The sequence below is a fragment of the Chiloscyllium plagiosum genome, chromosome 1 (assembly GCF_004010195.1).
Source record: "Chiloscyllium plagiosum isolate BGI_BamShark_2017 chromosome 1, ASM401019v2, whole genome shotgun sequence".
NCBI lineage: Eukaryota > Metazoa > Chordata > Chondrichthyes > Orectolobiformes > Hemiscylliidae > Chiloscyllium > Chiloscyllium plagiosum.
In genome coordinates, this window is record NC_057710.1 from 16,281,870 (window position 1) to 16,290,155 (window position 8,286).

Sequence of the window (8,286 nt, forward strand, 5' to 3'; positions counted from 1 at the left end):
GTTGAAGGGAGTTTCTCGAAATGGAGAAAGGTGACCAGTGATGTTCCACAAGGGTCAGTGTTGGGGCCACTGTTGTTTGTAATATACATAAATGATTTAGAAGGGGGCACTGTTGGTATGATCAGCAAGTTTGCAGATGACACAAAGATTGGTAGAGTAGCAGAAAGCATAAGGGACTGTCAGAGAATGCAGGAGGATATAGATAGACTGGAGAGTTGGACGGAAAAGTGGCAGATGGCTTTCAATCCAGACAAATGTGAGGTGATGCATTTAGGCTAGTCTAATTCTAGAGCGAATTATACAATGAATGGAAGAGCCTTGGGAAAAGTTGATGAGCAGAGAGATCTGGGAGTGAAGGTCCATTGTACCCTGAAGGTTGCTGCACAGGTGGATAGAGTGGTCAAGAAGGCATATAGTATGCTTGTCTTCATTGGACGGGGTATTGAGTATAAGAGCTGGCAGGTCATGTTAACATTGTACAAGACATTGGTTCAGCCACATTTAGAATGCTGTGTACAGTTCTGGTCACCACATTACCAAAAGGATGTGACACTTTGGAGAGGGTACAGAGAAGGTTTACGAGGATGTTGCCTGGTATGGAAGGTGCTAGCTATGAAGCAAGGTTGAGTAGGTTAGGTTTATTTTCATTAGAAAAAAGGAGATTGAGGGGGGACCTGATTGAGGTTTACAAAATCATGAAGTGTATAGACAGGGTGGATAGAGACACGCTTTTTCCCAGGGTGAAGGATTCAATAACGAGTGGTCATGCTTTCAAGGTGAGAGGTGGAAAGTTTAAGGGGGTACACATGGCAAGTACTTCACACAGAGGGTGGTGGGTGTTTGGAACACGTTGCCAGCAGAGGTGGTAGAGGCAGGCACGGTAGATTCATTTAAGATGCGTCTGGACAGATGCATGAGTAGGTGGGGAGCAGAGGGATACAGATGCTTAGGAATTGACCGACAGGTTTAGACAGTGCATTTGGATCGGCTCAGGCTCGGAGGGCCAAAGGGCCTGTTTCTGGGCTGTAAATTTTCTTTGTTCTTTGTTCTTAACTCGGTTTCTCTCGCCGCATATGCTGCTGGGTTGCTATTCATTTTTCTGTATTTCGTTTAGATTTCCAGCACCCACAGTATTTTGCTTTTATTCAGGTGGCCATCTTGCTGTAATGCAGCTAATCTCACACCTTCATCACATGCCAACAGCCTACGCAGCAAAAGTAAGGCGTGTACAGTAAGCAGGTAGCCATGGCTCAAAGTCTGAGGGGAGTAGTCCTCACTGAAATTGACCAAGTCACCCTCCAGTCAGGGGGTCCCAGCACAGTAAGTCGAGAACAGCCTCCAATACCAGACCAAGGGACTCACCATGGTCAGACCAAGGGGTCTGTGCCTTTGCACTCCAGGGAGTAAATTACGACCAGTTCTGTGGCTCCAGAGTAGCCGGTCCAGGAGTCAGGGCTAACACCGCTGGAGATGAACAGCCAGGAGTCTCATCTGGGGCTGTCGATTTCGACCATTCCAGTGTCATATTTAGTCCGTTGGTTCCATCTGGAAAACGTAAGGGGGAACTAGCTGATGTGGGAAGGAACCTATTCCAGCAGATTGAATCCTGAAGGCTGTGTTGTTGGGGAATGGCAATCGTGAAGGGGGCAACTGAATTTGTAAGGTGAGGTCGGAGGTAGAATGCTTATGGTAAAGCACGCAAAGGAACAGAATCATGTGGGAAAGGGGTTCATCCATGTTCAGGAGAACCCTGGCTTCAAGCTGGAGGGATAGTGTTTGATCACACATGAGGGACTGGGGGCAAAGGTGAGCAAATGCAAGTTCCATGCAGAGGGGTTAGGTGGGGACCTGGGGATGTCGCAGCCTGTGGGGATTCACAGAAAGGGCATTAACGGTTCAGGGTCTCATCGACATCCAGAGGCGGAGACTGGAATCCACTGACCAAAGAGCATTAACTGGTGCTTTTAATCATTCTGCAAATCAAAAGTACACAAAGAAAGTGGTCAGAACGACACTCAGTGTGGGCAGGCTGCAGGGACCTGGGTGTCCTTGTGCACCAGTCAATGAAAGTAAGCATTGCAGGTGCAGTCGGCACTGTACAAGACAAATGGCATTTTGGCTTTCATAGCGAGAGGGTTAGAGTACAAATGCAAAGATGTCTTACTATAATTGTACAGAGCCTTGGTGAGATCATGCCTGGAGTATTATTTGCAGTTTTGGACTCCTTATCGAAGAAGGCAAGTTTCAGGCTGTGGAAGGAGTGCAATGAATGTTTACCAGACAAATTCTTCAGAGGGTGAGACTGATGTATGAAGAATGATTGAGTTGGGTAGGACTATATTCACTACAGTTCAGAAGAATAAGGGGGTCGCATAGAAAACTATATTATAACAAGATTAGACAGTGTAACGAAAGGATGTTTCCAATACCAGGGAACTTAGAACCTCGGGTCACATTTTCAGGAACTGGATTGGTAATTCAAGATTGAGATGAGGAGAAATTTCTTCACCTAATAGCACTGAAGACTTGTGCATCAGAACTTGCCACTCCCCTAGCCAAAATGTTCCAGTACAGTTACAATACTGGTGTCTAACTAACAATGTGGAAAATTGTCCAGATATGCCCTGTACACAAAAAGCAGGACAAATCCAACCCACCCATATACCTCCACACTACTCTCAATCATTAGTAAAGCGATGGAAGGTATCGTCGACAGTGCTATCAAGGAGCTCAGCATTAATCTGGTCTTTGAAAACCAGTTTGGGTGCCACCAGGGCCACTCACCTCTCCTGACCTCATTACAGTTTGGTTCAAATTATGGACTAAAGAGGTGAATTCCAGTGGTGAGGAGAGAGTGACTGCCCTTGACACCAAGGCTGCAGTCAACCAAGAGCAGCTTCAAGGAGCCCTAGCAAAACTCGAATCAATGGGTATCAGGGGGTGAATTATTCATTGGTTGGAGTCATACCTGACACAAAAGAAGATAGTTGTGGCTATTGGAGGTCAGTCATGTCAGCTCTCGGACATCTCTGCAGAGGTTCCTCTGGGTAATGTCCTAGGCCCATTCAGCTGCTTCATTAATGACCTTCCCTCCATCATAAGATCAGAAGTGGGGATGTTCACAGATGGTTGCACAATGTTCAACACCATTCGTAACTCCTCAGATACTGAAGCAGCCCATGTTCAAATGTAACAAGATCAGCACAATATCTAGGCTTTGGCTGACAATTGTCAAGTAAAATTCGCACCTCACAAATGCCAGGCTATGAGCATCTCCAATAACAGACAAACTAACTACCATCCCTTGACATTCAGTGGTATTACCATCACTAAATCCTCCACTATGAACATCTTTAGGATTACCATTGACCAGAAACTCAACTGAACTCACCACATAAACACAATAGCTACAATAGGCCAGAGGCTAGAAATACTGCAGTGAGTAACTCACCTTCTGACCCTCTGAATCATGTCCATCATCACAAGACATAAGTCAGAAATGTGATGGAATACTCCCCACTTGCCTGAATGGGTGCAGCTCCAACAACACTTATGAAGCTTCACATCATCCAGGACAAAGCAACCCCCTTGATTGACACCTCATGCAGAAACATCAATTCCCTCCGACACCGGGTAGCAGCGGTATGCACTGCAGAACTTCAGCAGAGACCCTTATACAGTACTTTTCAAATCCATAATCACTTCTATCCAGGGCAAGGGCAGCATGCAAGAATACCACCATTTGCAAATTCCCCTCCAAGTCACTTACCATCCTGACTTGGAAATATATCGCCATTCCTTCACTACTGGTGGAACAAAACCCTGGAATTCCCTCCTTAAGGGCATTGTGAGACAACCTACAGAAGGTGACTCCAGCGGTTCAAGAAAGCAGCTCACTACCACCTTCTCAAGGGCAACTAGAGACAGGAAATAAATGAGAGGTAGCAGTACTAATCACTGAGCCACCGTGCCACCAAATGTATTGTGAATAAAAAAATTAAAATGGAACAGATCACTTAACACCATGCTGGGTTCAATGGACTAACATCAGGATCCGTAAGTGTGTCTTGCAATATATGAGGTGACACAATGTTTAGCACTGTTGCCTCACAATGCAAGGGACCAGGTTCGATTCCAGCCTTGGGTGACTGCCCTTGTGGAGTTTGCACTATCTCCCTATTTCTGACTGGTGCTCTGGTCTCCTCTACAAGATGTGCCAGTTAGGTGGATTGGCCATGGGCATGTGGGGTTACAGGGCTAAGATAGGGGACTGGGTGGGATGCTTATTGGAGGGTTGATGCAGACTTGATAGGCCAAATAATCTCTTTCCACATAGTAGAGATTCCATGTATGTGACTTGTGGAGCCACAGGTTACAGATTGCTGACCAGATTATAGTCAAGGGTGTGAATCTTAGCATCACAGCTTCAGGGCAGTTCATACCTGAAATGGCACCACAAAGAATTTTCCGGAAGGTTCCTCCTTGTTTATTTAGGTTCAGAACACAAACATTGTGGAGCAACACGTGCATCATGCTAATATGAAGGAATCAATAAGAAATGAAGAACTAAGCAGTTCAGAATCGAAGCATTGACAGAATGACTACAAACCTAATATTGTTCAGCTAACCTGCGCACTGGAAGACGCCACACAGTTTAGTTAAGGTTGCAGTGTTAATGCTAATTAATATCCGTGAAACTTCTAAATTTCTTAAAGGCTGGGCTGTGGTTTGAGATTAAAAAAAGATTACCATTTAAGAATCATTCCCTCTAAACCTCTAACAGGCTGTAACAAAACTCTCTTTTAGTTCTTTTTTGTAAGCACTCCTCACAACCTGCCTAGCAATAAGTGCACTCTTTTAGCCCTTAATTAATGGAATAAATTATGTTTAATGTTGCCTGGGGTCATGACTGAATTGTCTACAGCAGTGCCGCAGCAACCTCCACCACCCAGATAGTCAAATAAATCACAGGCTGCTTGCCTCTGGCTGCATTCATATTGTATGAATGGGATTATATAGGTGGGTGGGGAGAGAGGGAGCAGGGTGGGGCTAGGTATAGTTCTATTCCTGGCTCACTTACACCTGTTGTCTCATTACCAATTACATCTGTTGTCGAACAGATGTTTGATGTTGTAGTCTGCGCTAACCACATGAGCAGATAGATTTTTTTTCTTTAGCTTCCAGCCCCATGTTAGCCATAGCTTGCCTGAATACTTTGTTTTATCTTAATAGCGTTGCACTCTGGCACTCATTGACATTAAAGTGATACCACCAACAGCAATGCTACAATTTAAATGAGGTAGCTGCAATGCTGCAGGTTCTCTGAAAAGATGGCTTTCCAAATGCTCTCAGATGTTAGCCGTATAGTGTAAGCTGCAGTCCCAGCTCAGATGATTGTCCCTTTCTCTCAGTCCTATTGGTGTATCATGGTAATATTTAAGGGTAGTATGTTGGCTCTAGCCTCTGGATCCATTTTGGCTTTTGGATTATGTCAACCTCCCTTTCGGAAGCGTATGGTGTTAACAGTTCTGATCGTTTTACACTGTCGATACAGCGTGTGAGGTTGACAATATGAAAACCTTGGTCGCTATCCAAAACTTACTTTTTGGTCTGTTGTCTGTTCACTTTGTTGACATGTTTATGACTCTCTATGTTGCCAATCATGTGGTGTTGTACCACTTTGTTGGTTACGTTGCCTTATGTTCCAGGGTCTTTCTGGGCTTTCGAAATCAGACTTCCTGCATGTGTACCCAACGTCCTTTGGTGCCTTATGCTTGTTGATGCAAAATGCCAGCCAGTATCTGGGTACTTATGACAAACGGCATCCACGGCAGAGCTCGCTGTATTAGTGCACTTTGCTAACCATAGAAATCATTGAGTCACATGGTCACGGAAACAAACCCCTCCATCCAACCAGTCCGTACCGAACATAATTTCCAAACTAAACTAGCCCCACCTGCCTGCTCCTGGCCCACATCCCTCCATACCTTTTCTATTCATGTACTTATCTAGGTGTATTTTAAACATTGCAACTGTGCTTGCATCTACCACCTTCTCTGGCAGATTATTCCACATGTGAACTGTGTAAATAATTTGCTTCTTATGTCCTTTTTAAAACTCTTTCCTCTCACCTTAAAAATATGCCCATCATCTTGAAATCTTCTACCCTAGGGAAAAGACACCTACCATTAATCCTATCCATATTCAACATGGTTTTATAAATTTCTATTAGGTCACCGCTCCACCTCCTAAACTCCAGTGAAAAAAATCCCAGTTTATCCAGCCTTTCTTTATAACTCAAACTTTCCATATGCGACAACATCTTAGTTAAGTTCTTCTGAATCCTCTCTAGCTTAATAATATCTTTCCTATAATGGAGTGACTAGAACTGGACACAGTATTCCAGAAGAGGTCTCGCCAATGTCCTGTACAACTTCAACATGACTTTCCAACTCATACTCAAAGGAGCATGTTGAGCTGTCACTATGGCTTTATGCTTGTGTTAATCTTCTAGCAAGGTGTCAATGCTGTGGCTCTTTTCCTTAGCCAGAAGATCTTTTCTGAAAGCTTGGATTTGAGTAAAAGTCATTAGCAACTTAATTAGCCTTTCCATGACCTCTTCTTCAGTGAAATTGTACTCATACACTTTCCTGCATTTGATGACAAATATCAATAGGCTTTTGAGGTTTCTGTCCATACAACTTTAGTTGGACTCTGTTGGTCTGGACATCGATCTGTTCTTTGAGTCGATCCTTAAGAACTTTCTATATCTTCTCTGAACCTTTCTTACCTTCCACAAGTAGACTTGATGTATTTAGACAGTGCAGCCTCTCCTTGCCAATAGCAAGCATGCTTTTCAAAGATCTCCTCTCAGAATCACTTGTGACTTTACCTACAAAGTAAAGCCACATATGTTGCTTAAATAGTTGTATTTCACTGAAGCAGAAACTCACTGCCCAACCCATGATTAAGTATTTGCCTTCTCCTTCTTGTTGAAGGTCTATGGTTTTTTTGGTTCATCCGAGTCCAGGCCTTGTTTGTCTTTTTTTTTTGCTTGGTTTAATGTTCTGTCCTTTTATTTTTCATTCTATTTTGTTATTTTTATTGTTGAAGGAAAAATGCATAGTTAACCTGACAGTATCATTTGACTTCCAATATTAGTTTGAACCTGTAGAGAGATGCTGATTTTGCTTTTAAACCTGGAAGAAGTTTAGCTGTGTACCTTAAACGTTATGTCAGGAAGCCAAAGGCTGTAAATTTATTTTGTTTTATTTTTGAGATAGAGAGCTTTCAGCTGGGTAAGTATTAAACTGTAAGTGAAAAGATGGTAAGCTGCCTCCTAGCTAGGTAGATAGGATAGTGAAAAAGGCATTTGATATGCTTTCCTTTATTGGTCAGAGTATTGAGTACAGGAGCTGGGAGGTCACGTTGCGGCTGTACGGGACATTGGTTAGGCCACTGTTGGCATATTGCATGCAATTCTGGTCTCCTTCCTATTGGAAAGATGTTGTGAAACTTGAAAGGGTTCAGAAAAGATTTACAAGGATGTTGCCAGGGTTGGAGGCTCTGAGCTATAGGGAGAGGCTGAACAGGCTGGGGCTGTTTTCCCTGGAGCGTCGGAGGCTGAGGGGTAACCTTATAGAGGTTTACAAAATTATGAGAGGCATGGATAGGATAAATAGACAAAGTCTTTTCTCTGGGGTCGGGGAGTACAGAACTAGAGGGCATAGGTTTAGGGTGAGAGGGAAAACGTATAAAAGACACCTAAAGGGCAACTTTTTCACGCAGAGGGTAGTACGTGTATGGAATGAGCTGCCAGATGATGTGGTGGAGACTGATACAATTGCAACATTTAAGAGGCATTTGGATGGGTATATGAATAGGAAGGGTTTGGAGGGATATGGGCTGGGTGCTGGGACTAGATAGGGTTGGGATATCTGGTCGGCGTGGACAGGTTAGACCGAAGGGTCTGTTTTGGGCTGTACATCTCTATGACTCTATGTGAACATATTATAGATGGCCCCCCGAATGATTTATGATTCAGCTTACTTTATCTTTAGTAATGATTCATGTATAAGCACTTACTGGTATGAGCACTACTGCCACTATGACATGATAATTGATGATTTTTAATTATCATCAGCCCTAATAGCAAGACACACAAGTCACATTCTGTTGAAGAATTCAATAAACTTTTATCGCAGCATCTTATATCTACATATGTATATTTTACCTTCAGGTGTGTATGGGATCAAACTAAGCTGTAGTGCACTTCCCTCAGTATGC